The sequence below is a fragment of the Propithecus coquereli genome, unplaced genomic scaffold (assembly GCF_000956105.1).
Source record: "Propithecus coquereli isolate 6110/MARCELLA unplaced genomic scaffold, Pcoq_1.0 Scaffold129, whole genome shotgun sequence".
In the NCBI taxonomy this organism is placed as follows: Eukaryota; Metazoa; Chordata; class Mammalia; order Primates; family Indriidae; genus Propithecus; species Propithecus coquereli.
Genome location: NW_012137080.1, coordinates 3946367 through 3962181, shown reverse-complemented (window position 1 = coordinate 3962181; position 15815 = coordinate 3946367). Strand labels below are relative to the sequence as shown.

Genomic DNA, 15815 nt, shown 5'->3' with positions numbered 1-15815 from the left:
TATAGTTTGTTTTATTAGGGAAATTACAAACAGAAGCGTGGCCTTGGGTGACCACAAGACGGTAGATCTCCTGGTTGTTACCCCCAGATCCAGGGCTTAGGTATACTACAGGAAAAGGGATACGTGCTTCAGAGGGAATGCGTAGGAATTTGCTTAAGGGCAGGATTTATGGTAAGTCGTGTTCTTACACAAGGAACAATAGATAAACTGAACATCTTGGAGGCATTTCTGGAACTCAGTTAATCAGAAGTCAACATGGCCATTAGCATCCAAGATGGAGTTACTTTGGCCTCCACACTACAACTTTCCCTTACTGCATACTACTGTCCTGTTTCAGGCCTACATTATTTTTTTAACTCACAGTTATCCCTATTTTTTGTTTTGCCTCTTTCAAATCCAACCTCCACACTGTCACCTGGTGATCGCTTTAAAATGAAAATCTGAGTATGACGCCCCCCCCAGCCACACTGTGACTCCATTGCCCATAGGATCAAGCCCAGCCACCATGGTGTGGCATGCAAGGCCCTCCATGCCCACTTCTGCCCCTCCAGCCTCGTCTCCTCACATTTCTCCCACTTTGCATTTAGCAATACCACACCAAGCGGTCTGACATTTGAGCTTGTGCTACACATCTGCTTGGAATACTCCTCTCCACCCTCACCTCCTTTGCCTGGTAAATTCTTGCCCTTCAAGATTCTGCTTTGGCCGCACCTTTTCCAGAATGCCTCCCAAACTAGCCCTTAATCTGCACAGCCCACTCCTACCCTCTACCCTCGCTATGCCAAGAGTCCTTGCTCTGTGCTATATACTTCCTTGCCTTATTTATTTATTTATTTTAGAAACAGGCTCTCTGTTGCCCAGGCTAGGGTACAGTGGCACGATCACAGCTCACTGCAGCCTCATCTCAAACTCCGGGTTTGAACAATGCTCCCGCTTCAGCCTCTTGAGTATCTGGGACCATAGGTGTGCATCACCACGCTCAGCTAATTTTTTTTTTTTTTTATTAACAAGAATGCTCAGATTTTTAAAAAATTTTTTGTACAGATGGAGTCTTGCTATGTTGCCCAGACTAGTTTTGAACTCCTAGCCTCAAGCAATCCTCCTGCCTCAGCCTCCCAAAGTGCTGGGATTACAGGCATGAGCCACCATGCCTGTCCTCCAAACCAAATATTAATTGACCATCTATTTGTCAGATTCTGCGTGAGTTGCAAGTAGCACAGATATTGTCCTTACCCTCCTCAAATTTATACTCTGTAGGTTGACCACAGGTGGTGAAGAAACGTGATCAGTGTGAGTGTACCCAGCCTCCTCTGTCTGATAAAGACTTTGCCTCTCAACTTCTGTTCCCTGTGCCCTAAGAAAATGTATCTCTCAGACAGGTTCTGGATGCTTGTGATGCAAAATGAGAGAATAGGCAGAAATACCTTCGAAAAGAGAGCCCTAGGGGAAAGGATTATGGAGAAAAGCTAAACAGATCCCGTAAGTACACGGGAGCACTAAGAAGGAGAGAAGAGAGAATCAGAAGCTATGGGACCTGCCGGGAATTGTGAATCGGAGCCTCTTTGATGCTTTTTTCTTCCAAGAGACCCACACTAAAGATTGAAATACATTTTAAAATTATTTTTGGCTGCTTGAAATACACTTATTTGAAGCTCTACAGGGACACTAGACTCTGTGGCTCCAGAATTTATAAGGCATTTGAACAAATCAAGTATATAACAATACAAGTTGCGGTAAATGCCTTGAAGAAAATGGCAGAGTATAGAGAAAGGATAATGGGGCCGGGGTGGGAGAATGACTTAGGGTTCTCAGGGAAGGCCTTTATGCTGAGGCAACATGATATTTCGTGCTCATGTGACGTGCTTTCTGAGTGCCCAGCACTTTGCAACACGCTTATAATGTCTAAGGGATTTCCTGTGAGAAAATTTGCCTCCTTGACCCCCACTGCAGCCCAGGCATGTGACCCAGGTCTCACTGAGCAGGCAGAGTCAGTGCAAAACTTCAGCTAGAAAGTGAGCGAGGTGAACAAGGAAATGTGCTCAACTCTGGCTAGGTGGTCAGTACATAGGTGTGTATTATATTATTCTCTGTGACTTTATACATGCTTGTAATATTTCATATTAAACACTTCAGAGAAAATTCAAGCTTTCAACTCAAGATTCTATAAAAAGAACAAAAAAATAAACCCAAAGAAATAAATTGATGAAGGCAGACATTAATGAAAGAGAAGTAACTTTTAAGATAGTTTATCAATAAAATCAAAAGCTGGTATGATAAATCTAATCAATAAAAAGAAAGACTCCAATAGCATATATAAAAATGAGAACAATATGAGATTTTTTAAATTTAGAAAATATAAATAAAATGTATACTTTTCTATAAAAAAATTTTTCTCAAGAAGCAAAAGAAGGCCGGGCGTGGTGGCTCAAGCCTGTAATCCTAGCACTCTGGGAGGCCAAGGCGGGTGGATTGTTTGAGCTCAGGAGTTCGAGACCAGCCTGAGCAAGAGTGAGACCCCATCTCTACTAAAAATAGAAAGAAATTGGCTGGACAACTAAAAATATATAGAAAAAATTAGCTGGGCATGGTGGCGCATGCCTGTAATCCCAGCTTCTCGGGAGGCTGAGGCAAAACGATTGCTTAAGCCCAGGAGTTTGAAGTTGCTGTGAGCTAGGCTGAGGCCACGGCACCTAGCTCCAGGCAACAGAGCAGGACCTTGTCTCAAAAAAAAAAAAAAAAGAAAAAGAAAAAAATGCTATATATCAATAACTATGGAAGCTATAATAAAAAAACCCAAAACTATCCCTTTAAAAAGCACCGCACCCAGATAGCTTTAAAGATGAGTTCTTCAAAACCTAAGGAATGGATTATTTACATGCTATGTCTATTCCAGGTCATATAAAAAGTGCAGTGGCTCACACCTGTAATCCCAGCGCTTTGGGAGGCCACGGTTGGAGGATTGCTTAAGCCCAGGGGTTTGAGACCACACTGGACAACAGAGTGAGACTGCCATTGCTATAAAAAAAAATAAAAAATTTAGCCATGGTGGCGCAGGTCTGTAGTCTCAGCTACTGGGGAGGCTGAGGTAGGAGGATTGCTTGAGCCCAGGAGTTTAAGGTTGCAGTGAGCTATGATCATGCCACTGCACTCCAGCCTGGACAACAGAGCAGGACCTTGTCTCCAAAAAAAAAAAAAAAGTTAATCTGTCTTACTCATTTTAAGACCTAGCATAGCCTCATATCAAAACTAGCCCAGGACAGCAAAAGAAAACTATAAGCCAATCCAATTTAGGTATGTACTCAAAAATCTGGAATTAAATACACCTGTTGGAGCTCAGAAAACAATACTCCAAAAGGAAGGCCTCAGCTGCAAGAGTTTTTCTCTAACCTCCTGCCTTCTCAGTTTAATTCTCTGAGGCTCGTCATAGAAACTAGAATTCTTCTTCCCCAAGGTGGATCATAGAAACCAAAACCCCTTTTTCCCCAAAGCCAGCCATAAAACCTAAAAATATTACTCCAACTTTCCCTCTGCCCTGTGTAAAAACTAGCTATAAAGAAATTACCTGACCTACCTGGTTTGAATGCATGCTTAGAGAGGCCAAGAAGGATCTAGACAGTCCTTGCTGGGTTTCCCCACTTAATGTCTATTATCATTAGATAATACCGTTTTTGTCCAATCCTATTTCTACACAGCTGTCCATACTTTGTTGAACCTAAGCATAAAAATGGGCAATTTTCCTTATAGCTTTGGGTCTTCATTCTGAAGGCTTCCATGTATACATGTTAAATAAATTTGTATGCCTTTTCTCCAATTAATCTGTCTCGTGCAAGTTGATTTTTCAGCAAAACTTCAGAGTTCCCCTGGGCTCCTAGACACAGCACATTGCATCCAGCAGTGCACTGAAAAATAATACATACCAGGATTGCAAGGATGACTCACCATTAGAAAATCTATTACTGCCATTCTTTTATCGTAGAGTAATGGAGAAAAGCCATATATGATCTTCTTAAAGGCTGATACTGAAAATACTTGGTAAAATGTAATCATTTTTGGTTTTAAAAAACAGAAGACTGACTTCAAAAACCATGAAAAGAACAAATTGTCTTTTATTAAAAAAAAATAAAATATATTTATATCTACCCTAAACCTTCAGAAAACATCATGAATGAATGAATGAAACATAAGATGAATTCCAAACAACTTCTGGAAAGAAATAAGTACCCCTGTGGCTACTAGTAAGAGTTGCACTGGATTCTTGGGAAAAGCCGAAATAGTTATTTACAGATAAATTGTTACCTACAAAATCAGAGGTTATCTGTCAAATTTAGAATATGAAGGTTCAGTGAAGTGACCAATTAAAACCCACACTATCCTAGCGTACAATAATAGTCCATTAGGAAAACAAAATACAATAACAACAAAAATAGCTAGGAAAATATCTAAAAAGTGTTAACTAAAAAGATATTAACGAGGTTTATACTTTGGAAAAAGAAGAGCTTGATTTCTGATAAACGATAGCAACCTGCTGGGCGGCCATTCTAATAGGTTGGGAAGACAACCAGGCCAGAAGTCAGGCATTCAAACTTGAAAGAGACAAAAGGCAACAGGATTTTATACTGAGGTCAAATATACATATTTAACAGGCTATAGGAGTCATGAATAGTTATGAAGGGAAATCATACCGTGTAATTGTGCTTTCTCTCTCCCATCGGGTAATGGCTGGGAACTCAGTTTTAAGGGGTTTGTGGCCCCCTCCCCCGTTCCATGGGGTCCATTCAGTTAGCAGAGGGCTTAGGATTTTTAGTTCACAAAAGAAATGCACAAAACACCAAGAAAATTGCAACACTTCGCCTGAAGAAGACATTAATTAATGGAGAAATAACCACATTGTTGGATGGGAATTCTCAACATTGTATTAGTATTAAATCTTGGCAAATGAATCTACAAAACTATAGAATCCCAAACAAACGTCGGGAAATCTTTGCTATTTGGAGACAATCTACTACAGAAATCGGCCCGAGGGCTTAAAGTTCTTCATGATGTGTGCAAAAACGCTTCGCTAAGGGTCCGGACCAAGAAGACATAGCCGGAGACCCCACGCTGTTACTGGCGGCCTCCACCCCTACAGCGCACACAGCCGCCGCAGAAAGCTCGCGAGACCGGAAGAGCCGTCTCTGCTCCCGCCCCCGTCTATGGCGTAGGCCGGGCGTTTCCGGTCCGCCGACGCGCGGGCGCTCTGCTCTCCCCCGCAGCCCCGCAGTGCGCTGTAGAGCGTCGGGTTCAGCGGCGCTCGCTGCCCTGGTTCCTCAGCACCCTCGGGCCGGGCTGCGAAGCCTGGCAAAAAAGGTTGTTTCTCTGCAGTTTCCAGTAAGTGATTGTACCAGCCGAAGCTATGGCTATAAAGAATGCGAGAGCAAACCGGTAGAGGCCGCGCCACCATTTCCCCCCCACTTACTCTTCTTCGGGCCAGTCTGTGTCCCTCACCAGCCACTTGGTCACTCCCTGGACTGTCCTCCACCGCCCTTCCCCAACTCCGCTAATGAGGCTGCTCCCAGGCTCACAGTTTCCTCAGAAATTGTGTCCTTTTAAATCATAAGCACTAATCTCTAGCGGCTGTCGACTTTGCCTCCTCTAGAGGGTGTATTCTTGATCTGTGCTCAGCCCTCCTACCATCGTGATGGGCCCTGCAGAGAAACACCGCGAAAATGTGACTGCTTCCACCACCACTTCTTCCCCCTACTCTCTTTGGGAGTATCCCCTCTGTTTCAGAATCTTACCCCCTAACAAAAATCTCTATCAAGGACCGTCCCCCTTCGTACCCCGGTCCTCCCTTCCTAACCCCGCCTCTTATTCACAGTAACAAAAGAGTGCCTAAGAGTAAGGCACTGACCTAAGCGCTTTACACGCATTTTATTTAATCTTCCCAACAATCCTTAGGTAGATACAAATGAGAAACTTGAGGTGCAGAGAAGTTAATTTGCCCAAAGTGATACAGCTTGGATGTGGTAGAGTTGAAATTTGAATCTACTGTGTAGTTGACTCTAAACTTGGCCCCGTTACCACCCTTTTTTTTCCCCAAATACCTGGGCATCCCCTCTTTTTAGTTGCTTCTCCTGGGGAATTTTCTTTTTTCTGAATGCTGTCTAAAATGTCCCTGTTTATAGAAGTTTGGCCTCTGCCTGAGAACCCTCTTCTCAGAGCTTTCCTCACACAGACCCTTGAGTGTTCATTTTTGTCAAGTATCTAAGCTCTGAGCTTAGTAATATTTTGCATCTCCAAAATGTGCTTAGCTTCCTTAAAAATGTACCCCGCTAACCAGCTCCCTTCGCCTACCTCAGTGTGACCCTCATTATCATCACTGTTAACAGCAAACATTTGAGTAGCTAGTTTATGTGAGATAATTGGGGTTTCCAAGAACTCTGAGGTTTAGTTGCTGACCTGAAGGAGAAACATGACGTTTATTCATAAAAAGACCCCCAAAAATAGCAGGTAAGTGCCAACTCAGTTTCTTTACTCTTGTTACCTTAAACAATGTATTATGTTTAAACACGTATTTCTTGCTCCAGCAAGTTTTATCACTGTCTCTTAACTTTGTAGGATGATCGTAGCACTCCTAATAGTAGCACTTTCCTCTACCTTTTCTTCCCCTTCTCCACCTTTCATGTTCTGACAGTTGTACCTTTACGTTTATAGCATTACAATTGGATAAATTAACTTTCTGTTCTATAACTGTGATTAACACTTCAGTGTTTTCCTCTGTAAATTGAATTTAAAAGTTAAAAACCTGAAAAGAATATTTATATTATTGTGACTTTATACATATTATTCACTGCAGGTCTAGTAATGTGCTTAGATTGTATTTGTCTTAAGGTCTATAGTCATACTTCTCGCATTAATTCTTGACAACATTTTTGTTACAACCCACTCTAATTTGGACCAGTTGCTTTTTAGTACTTTTAACAGCTTAATCCTGAGATTTTCTTTTTTCCTTCGAACTGGAGTTTCCCAAATTTTTGTACCCTTCGCCTTCCGCTTTCTTTGTTTTCACGTTTTCTCTCATTTTACTGGAGCACATACTCAAGTAACTTCTCTGAAAGGATTAATGGTAAACTTTGCAAATCTTTGCATGGCTTGATTTTGCCTGCCTATTTCTTGATAGCTCAGCTGGATATAGAATTCTAGATGTAAAATAATTTACCCCCAGAATTGTAAAGGTCTTCTTTCAATATGTCCTAGTCAGTGTGGCTGATGAAAAGACTGATGCTACTCTGAATCTTTCTTTATGGCCATTTTCCCTTTGGAAGCATTTGGAAACTTCTCTTTAAATTTCACCACCATGTATGTAGGTACAGAATTGTTTTATTTTTTTCTTTCACCTCCTTTAGTTGTTAGTGGATTCTTTCAATTGGAAGAATTCTTTTTCTGTTCAGTTTTGGGAAAATTTCCAATTTGTATTTGATTTTCCTTTCCTCCATTTTCTCTTCTTTCTTTCTGGAATCCTTATTGTTTATATATTAGGCCTCTTGGATTTATTCTCCAAGGTTCTTTTCTTTAATTTTTCTAAACCAACTTTATCTTTTGTGCTCTCTTTTTAATTTTTTTATTTGAGTAATATTTTTAATTTTTACAAAGCATGCTCTTATTTTCTGAGAGTACTACTTTTTGCTATCCTATTTTTGTTTTGTGGGTATAATATATTCTAAACCTCTCTGAAGGAACAGGTTACAATTTTTTTAAGTTGCCTTTTGTTTTATCTGGGTCGTTTCTCTGTTTATCTTGAATTTTGTTACATTAGAGGTTTTCTTCAAATATCTGGTGTTATTTGGTTGTCCGTTCATACTGGAGCACAAGGGAGTAAGAAAGATGGCAATTTTTTATACACGGCGGAAGCTTGTTAACTTCCTTGTTAGTTGGCTTCACTTTTAAGGCTCTGCAACTTACTAGCTGTGTGATCTTGGGGAAGTTACTTAACCACTGTTGTCTCATTGGAAAAAGTGTGATAAAATGATACTATTTTGTTTTAAGTATTAAATGAAGAATGCATGTAAATTCCTTAGAACAATGCCTGGCATATAGCAAACACTTATTTAATATTTAGTATAATTAATACAGTAGGCTGGCAAGGAGCTAGCTATTTTATCAGGGACCTAACAAAAAATGAGACTCAGGCATCAAAACTTGTACTTTTTGCCCTATAATTCCTCATTTTTATTCAACTTCTTGAAACAATCCTTTGAATTTTTGCCTGGGAGTAATCACTTAGTTGTGTGTTGGTGTAAACAGATCTTCAATAATCCTCCTGTTTACAGCAATTCTTATCCCCATCCTTCATAGTCTTTCTCAATCAACTAGAACCTTTTCAAGATTTTGCTAGGTAGAGTCACTTCTGCTACTGTAATGTGTTTCTCAAGTATTTCAGTCTGTAGCACCCTTAGTTTCTTATGTCAGCACACTTGCATCTGCTTTCTGGTTTTCAGACATTCGTGGACTCACATTTCCCTCTTAGATCCTCTTTTATTTTCCCTGTTAGGGATTTATAAATTTTTATTGCTTAACTGTCATTTTAATGTGACTTTAGGAAGGAAATCTGGCACCTTGGATGAGAAGCCCCATTTACCTTTGTATGTTTTGAAGGGGAAGATTTATTCACTTTAAATTTTATCAAAATATTTACTTAGAAAACCAAAAAGTATACAATATTCCATCTAACTTACCACAGGCAGCTCCCTTCAGTTCTTTTAGATCTTTCTGTTGGTATACTTACATATTTTAAAATAATATGTTTATAGTGAGATTTCCTAATTTAGACATTATCCGCCTTAGACATTATCTTTTGATGTCAATTATGAAAGATGAGGATTTGGCACTCGTGCTTTTTTCTTTTGTGATATCATCAGTCTTATGGCTTAAATATTCTGCTGAAGATTCCCAAACTTATGCTTTCAGTGCCTTTTCTCCATTTAGACCATCTTTGCCAGCATGAGATATCTGACATATTTATTTGGATAGTTTATAGGCATCTACTAAATTCCTATTTAGGCATTCCTTGAAGAAAAAAACTTTTGATTTTCTATTCTGTGTTCTATTGCAACATTATTCCAAATATATTCCTTCCTTGGTGTTGGCATATCTCAGTTAATGATACCGTTTTCTACCCAGTTGCTCCTGTCAAAAATCTAGAAATCATCCTTTATTTCTTTCCCTCATAGCCAATCCATCAGCAATTCCTGGTCATTCTGATTCTTGAATTCATCCTCTTTTTTCCATCTCTATCACTACTACTCTAGTCCAGTGGTTATCAGTGGCGTTGTTCTCAACAGTGATTGCCCTCCAAGGGACAATTGTCAGTGTCTGGAGCCATTATGGGTTGTCACACTTAGAGGGTGCTATTGGCATCTAGTGGGCAGAGGCCAGAGATGTGGCTAAACATCCTAAAATGCATAGGAAAGCCATTAACAAAGAATAATCCAGCCCAAAATGTTAACAGTGCTGAGTTGATCCCATTTCCATTTTCTTTGTCCCAAGAAACATCATTTTGCTTTTTAAATTCTCTAATAACTTGTCAGTATTTTGGTTTTATAGACATGGCAGACAAGTTTTGTAGACATGGATAAGAATTCCACACAGAGAAGTGCTGAAGATGCCGGAGCTGGCAGATACAAAGGTAGGAGTTTATACTTGCTTTAAGGCCTTTTGGGTAATTTCAAGTACATTTTATAAATTAATATATCTGTTTCTCTTTCCTGTGTTGCTAATATTTGGGAAAATAATTGTGTTCCATTTTGTATCTCTGTAAGGTAAACACAAACAAAAGAGAAAAAAAAAGAGAAACCAAAAACATCACCGATGCCGACATAGATCGGGGGCATCTTATTCTTCAGATGATCGTGTGTTTCCTTCTTCTTCATCATCTTCTTCAGGGAGCCAGACGGATTCGAGTACTGAAGGTGTGTTTATCACCCTGTTAAGGTTTTTGCTTTGTAAGTTAAGTGCTTGAGAAAAAAAATTTATTAAACCTTCATAATTTTTGTTTATTTAACTAATATGTATTGAGCATACCCACTATGTACCAGTCATAATGGTACAACATGGCATGGTCCCTTCAGCTAAGGACTATTATTATATGGGGCAATAAAAACAAGCAAATAGTTTATTACAATGCAAATAAGCGCTCTGAGTTCACGTGCATATGTCAAGGGGACAAGGAAAGGCTTTGGAGAGGAAATGATACATAAATTGAGAACTAGAGGGTGAGTAGGCATTTTCTAGACAAAGGCAAGGAGTGAATTAGGGAAGATTTATTACAGGCTAAAGGAATTGCACGTGCTAACTACTGTTGACCTTTGGGTTTCTGATTCTTTTCAAGTAGTATGCTTATACTTCTTTTTTTAAATACCAAGGTGTGAGAAGTAGTATGCTTATACTTTTATTTCTTGATTTATTAATAGTGTGAATAGAGTTCCTGCTTGTAAACAAAGGAAACTGACTCTAGCTGATTTAAATGGGAAAGGAATTTATTGAAAGGACATTGAGTAACTCAGAGAATTGCCAAGAAGCTTGGAGAATTAGTCTCTGAATATGGACAAGAACAAAGCGAAGCTTAGGAGCCAGACTGTAGCAATGTCATGCCACAGAGCTCAGTCCAGTTAAGGCACGCTGCCACCACTGCCACTACTGAACCTGGATGCCTGGAACCAATTTGCATTGTCACCATCACTTGATGCCACTACTGTTATCACTGCCACTGCTGCCAGAATGTCTCTGCCTCTTTGTGACATTAGCTCCTAGGCAGTGATAGGCTGAGCCCGGATCACATACCATGTCCTAGCTACAAAGGAAGCTGGGAAAGCAAGCATTCGCCTTTTCACCATTGATGGCAGAAAGCACACAAGGAATATTCACTGAATATAGGAAGAGGAATCAGATACTGGACAATCAAAATGTTCTCCACACTCAACTCTAGATAAGATTAATTGACTAGCTCACTTTAAGTTACTCCTTTGTCTCACTTACCTTTATCCTGTCTCTCAGTTTTTGCTGGTTGTGTTGTAATTAGTTTTTCTGTTAATTTGGTATTAATAAATACATTACTTGTAACTCTATTTCTTATTCCGTCAACTTTAATCAATCAGTTATTCTACTGTCTTTTATATAGGCTAAATATATTGGTACCCCTATCCTTTCCTCCATTTTTTCTCCCCATTGTCTTTTTTTTCTATTACATTTTCAATAGTTAGTCCTAGTCTGATCTACAGTCAAGACTGAGTCTTCCATTTTTTTGTCCATAGATTTACCTTAAATGTTTAAAACCAATAATTAGCATTTAAAATTATTATCACTATATAAATATTGTTACTGAAGTGCCAACTCACATGCAAAAGAATTACATTTTCCTTTCATGGATCTAATATCATGATTACTAGGACTCTCAAAGGAGAATGTTTATAGAATGTTTCTATTCATAGCATCAAATATATCATTTATATTCTATTAGTTGCTTAAAACCATGCCATGTCTTAGTTTTGCTTCATATTTGAACCATGACTTTCTTGTACAGTTTTTGTTGTTCTTATAATTTCTAGTTCTCCCGCTGATTTTTTATTGTTGACAAAAAGATCATGTAACTTTACTGTAATAAAAAGATTTCCCATCCTTTCAATCCTACTGTTCCATAGAGTGCAGTTCTCTTTCCTGGAAATGTTCTTGCCTGCATATCATAGTCTAGACCACTTTCTACCTGCTATATAGTTGATATCCTAGGATTTCCTCTTACTGGTCTTTTGGGTTGAAATGATTGTTTTCTTTGATTCATGTCTTCCTCTCTCTTAGTTTTCTGCCTTGACTGTTAGAGTATGTTGTCAAATAACTTTTTCCAAAACATTGTCAAGGAGGTAAATTTTCTGAGTCTTGGTGTATTTCGAAATGTCATTAGTCTGCCCTCTCACTAACTGATACTTTCAAAATGATTTCCCCCAGTTCCAGTTTCCAGAGGCAGTCATTTCAAATGCTTGTAGCAGTATGTTTTGATAGCTATCTCTGAATCTTTGAACAACTTGTTTATGGAATCATTTCTTCATTTTTCAGTTTTAGGCTCTGTGGAAGATAAGAATTTAGCTACTTTTGTTAACCACCATTCCTTCCATACACATTCAATTCAAAATTATTTATTATGACATTATAAATACTATTTACAGCTGAACCATAAAATGGTTTCCTTTCTAACACAACTTTCTGTTTTCCCTGCACTTAATAGTTATCTTTTAAAAAGTTTGTTAGTTTCCTGTGTCTGTGATATATAGTAGTAGTCTAAATATCCTTTCAAAATGTTCAAGCAAATCAGTTAATTTTATTTTGGATCCTTTCCTAGATCTTTCTAACATGCTCCATCTGGACTTACTGTTCTTGAGGCCTCTTAAGCAGCAGTGATATTAGATTCTCCCTTCTCTTCATTCTGGGTATTTCCTTTACCTCTCTTGGGTTTGATCACCGTTTTCTGGATTGTATGGTTTCCTCTTCCTTTGTTTTTCTCTTATTTTATTGGATCACCTCGTCTAGTAACTTCTAGGAAAACGATGAGCAGTTAATTCCTATTTTGTTTGTAGTTGTGGATTTATGCCATTAAATAAATTTCTTTTATTGACTTATTTTTTCAAAAAAATTATTTATTTATTTATTTATTTTGAGACAGGATCTTATTCTGTTACCTGGGTTAGAGTGCAGTGGTGCCATCATAGCTCATTGCAACCTCAAACTTGTGGGCTCAAGGGATATTCCTGCCTCAGCCTTGGGAGGAGCTGGGACTTACAGGCACATGCTACCACAACCAGCTAATTTTTAAATTTTTTTATAGCAACTGGGTCTTGCTATGTTGCCCAGGCTGGTCTTGAGCTCCTGGCTTGAGGTGATCCTCCTGCCTTGGCTTCCCAAAGTGCTGGAATTATTAAAGGTGTGAGCCACTGCACCCAGCCCTCCTTTATTGACTTCTGCTTCCCATTACACAGACCCTTGGCTGAAAACCCAGGGCGAGTAGGGATGAATCAGAAGTACACGGAGCCTTATTGTAACTGTAATCTCATCTCCACATAGTCACTGGTAGTCACTGATTGGGTTTAAATGATCATTCATCATTCTGTTTGCTTCATGGAGGAAGGATGAGTAATCTTGGGAGGAAGATAACATCATCTAGAGTCTCTAGAATTTTTTAACACAAAATATCTAGCTTTTAATAAAAATTACTAGATATGTCTACATGACTGAAAAACAAGAGAAAAAAATAATAGCCCTATAGTTAATACAGTTGTTGGAGTTAGCTGGCAATGAATTTTAAATAATTATGATTAATATGTTCAAGAAAATAAGATTTGTAAACCATAAAAAAAAATCAAGTATAAATTCTAGAATAAAAAGTCTGTTATCTAAAATTAAGAAGTTAGACTTTCCAGTAGATTAGACACACACAAAAAAGGCAGAATTAGTGAACTAGAAGTCAGATCAGGAGGAAGAAAAAAGAATGGAAGATATAAAAGAGAGCATCATCAGAGACATGTGAGACACAATGATGAAGTCTAACATTGTAATTGGAAGCTAAGAAGGAAAGAAGAGTGAATGAGGAAGAAGCAATGTTTAAAGAGAATAATGGCCAAAAGTTTTCTAAAATAGATGGAAGACATCAACTACAGAGTCAAGAAACTCTGAAAATTCCAATCTCTGGATTTAAAAAAAAAAATCATACAGGGAACTTTCAGTCAGGAAAACGGTTGTCTCTTGCAGTATGTAGTAGTTAATGTGGTAGCAAGCTAGTAGTCTGTCTCAGTTTCTTTTGCCTCAGTTGTTTTGTGCTGCTATAGAGAAATGCGTGCGGCTGGGTAATTTGTAAAGAAAAGAGATTTATTTGGCTCACAGTTCTTCAGACTGTCCAAGAAGCATCGCACCAGCATCTGCTTCTGGTGAGGGCCTCAGGGACCTTTCAGGGAAGGTGGAAGGTGAAGGGGGAGCCAGCATGTCACAAGGTGAGAAAAGGAGCAAAGAGAGAGAGGAGGTGGTGCCCGGGCTCTTTTAAACAACCAGCTCTTGGGTGAACTAATAAAGTGAGAAGTCACTCATTATCACGGGGAGTGCTCCAAGCCATAGGGATCTGCCCACATGACCCAAACACTTCCCACCAGGCCGTACATTTAACACGGAGGATCAAATTTCTTTCTTTTTTGTTGTTGTTGGGATAATCCTTAACTTTTTAAAATTATTTTTTAAATTTTAAAAATATTAAGGGGATACAAATGTTTTTGTTATATGGGTAACTTTTATAATGCTTAAGTCAGGGCTATTAGTGTGTTTATCACCTGAATAGTGTTCATCGTACCTCTTAGGTAGGTTTTTACCCCTCCCCTCATCTCTCCTTCCCCTTCTTAATTTCCAATGACTTTTACTTCTCTCTGTGCCCATGTGTGCTCATTAGTTAGTTCCAAATTATTAGAGAGTACATGTGGTGTTTGTTTTTCCATTCCTTGGATACTTCACTTGGATAATAATCTCCAATTGCATCCAAATTGCTGCAAAAGACATTAATTCATTTCTTTTTATAGCTGAGCAGTACTCCATGGTATATATATGTCCCATTTTGTTAATCCACTCATGGATTGATGGGCACTTAGGTTGATTCCACATTTTTGAAGTTGTGAATTATGCTGCAGTAAACATTTGAGTACAGGTGTCTTTCTGTTAAAATGACTTTTTCTTTAGGTATATACCCAGTAGTGGGACTGCTGGATTGAATGGTAGGTCTCCTTGTAGTTCTTTGAGGAATCTCCATGCTGTTTTCCATGGAGGTTGTACTAATTTGCAGTCCCACCATATATAAGCGTTCCTTTCTCTTTGCATCCGTGCCAGCATCTATTGTTTTTTCACTGTTTAGTAGTGGCCATTCTGACAGGGGTAAGGTGATATCTCATTGTGGTTTTAATTTGTATTTCTCTGATGATTAGTGATGTTGAGCACTTTTTCTTAGGTTTATAGGCCATTTGTCTATCTTCTTTTGAAAAACTTCTGTTCATGCCTTTTACCCACCTTTTAATGGAATTATTTTTTTTCTTGCTGATTTGTTTGAGTTCTTTGTAGATTCTGAATATTAGCCCTTTATCAGATGTACAGTTTGTGAATATTTTCTCCCATTCTGTAGGTTGTCTGTTTGCTCTGTTGATTATTTCCTTAGCTGTGCAGAAGCTTTTTAACTTAATCAAGGCCCATGTATTTATTTTTGTGATTGCTGTAATTGCTTTTGGGGTCTTAGTCATAAATTCTTTGCCTAGGCCAATGTCTAGAAGATTTTTAGTTTCTCCTACATTTTCTTCTAGAATTTTTATGGTTTCATGCCTTACGTTTAAGCCTTTTATCCATCTTGAATTAATTTTTGTAAGTGGTGAGAGATAGGGGTCCTATTTCATTCTTCTGCATGTGGCTATACAATTTTCCCAGCACCATTTATTGAATAGGGCTTCTTTTTCCCAGGGTATGTTGTCTGCTTTGTTGAAGATCAGTTGGTTGTAGGTAAATGATTTTATATCTGGGTCCTCTGTTCTGTTCCATTATTCTATATCTCTATTTTTATACCAGTACCATGCTGTTTTGGTTACTGTAGCCTTGCAGTTTGGATTGAACTCTGGTACTGTGATGCCTACAGATTTGTTCTTTTTGCTTAAGATTGTTTTGGCTATTTGGGCTCTTTTTTGATTCCAAACGAACGTAGAATTATTTTTACTAGTTCTGTGAAATACGACATTGGTTGTTTTTTTTTTTTTTTTGAGACAGAGTCTCACTGT

General features: G+C 38.5%; 1 long non-coding RNA gene across 2 annotated transcripts in view; it reads left to right on the top strand.

Annotated features, from left to right (window-relative positions):
* Window positions 1–9601: 9601 nt before the first annotated feature.
* Window positions 9602–15815, top strand: part of LOC105805452 — a 17112-nt gene continuing 10898 nt past the window's right edge. The window contains exons 1-3 of one of the 2 annotated variants that reach the window (XR_001137212.1): window positions 9602–9664; window positions 9798–9947; window positions 10449–10539. This is a non-coding gene — a long non-coding RNA (uncharacterized LOC105805452). Of the gene's footprint in view, window positions 9665–9797; window positions 9948–10448; window positions 10540–15815 lie in introns of those variants that run through there. The other variant, XR_001137211.1, reaches the window with a different exon arrangement.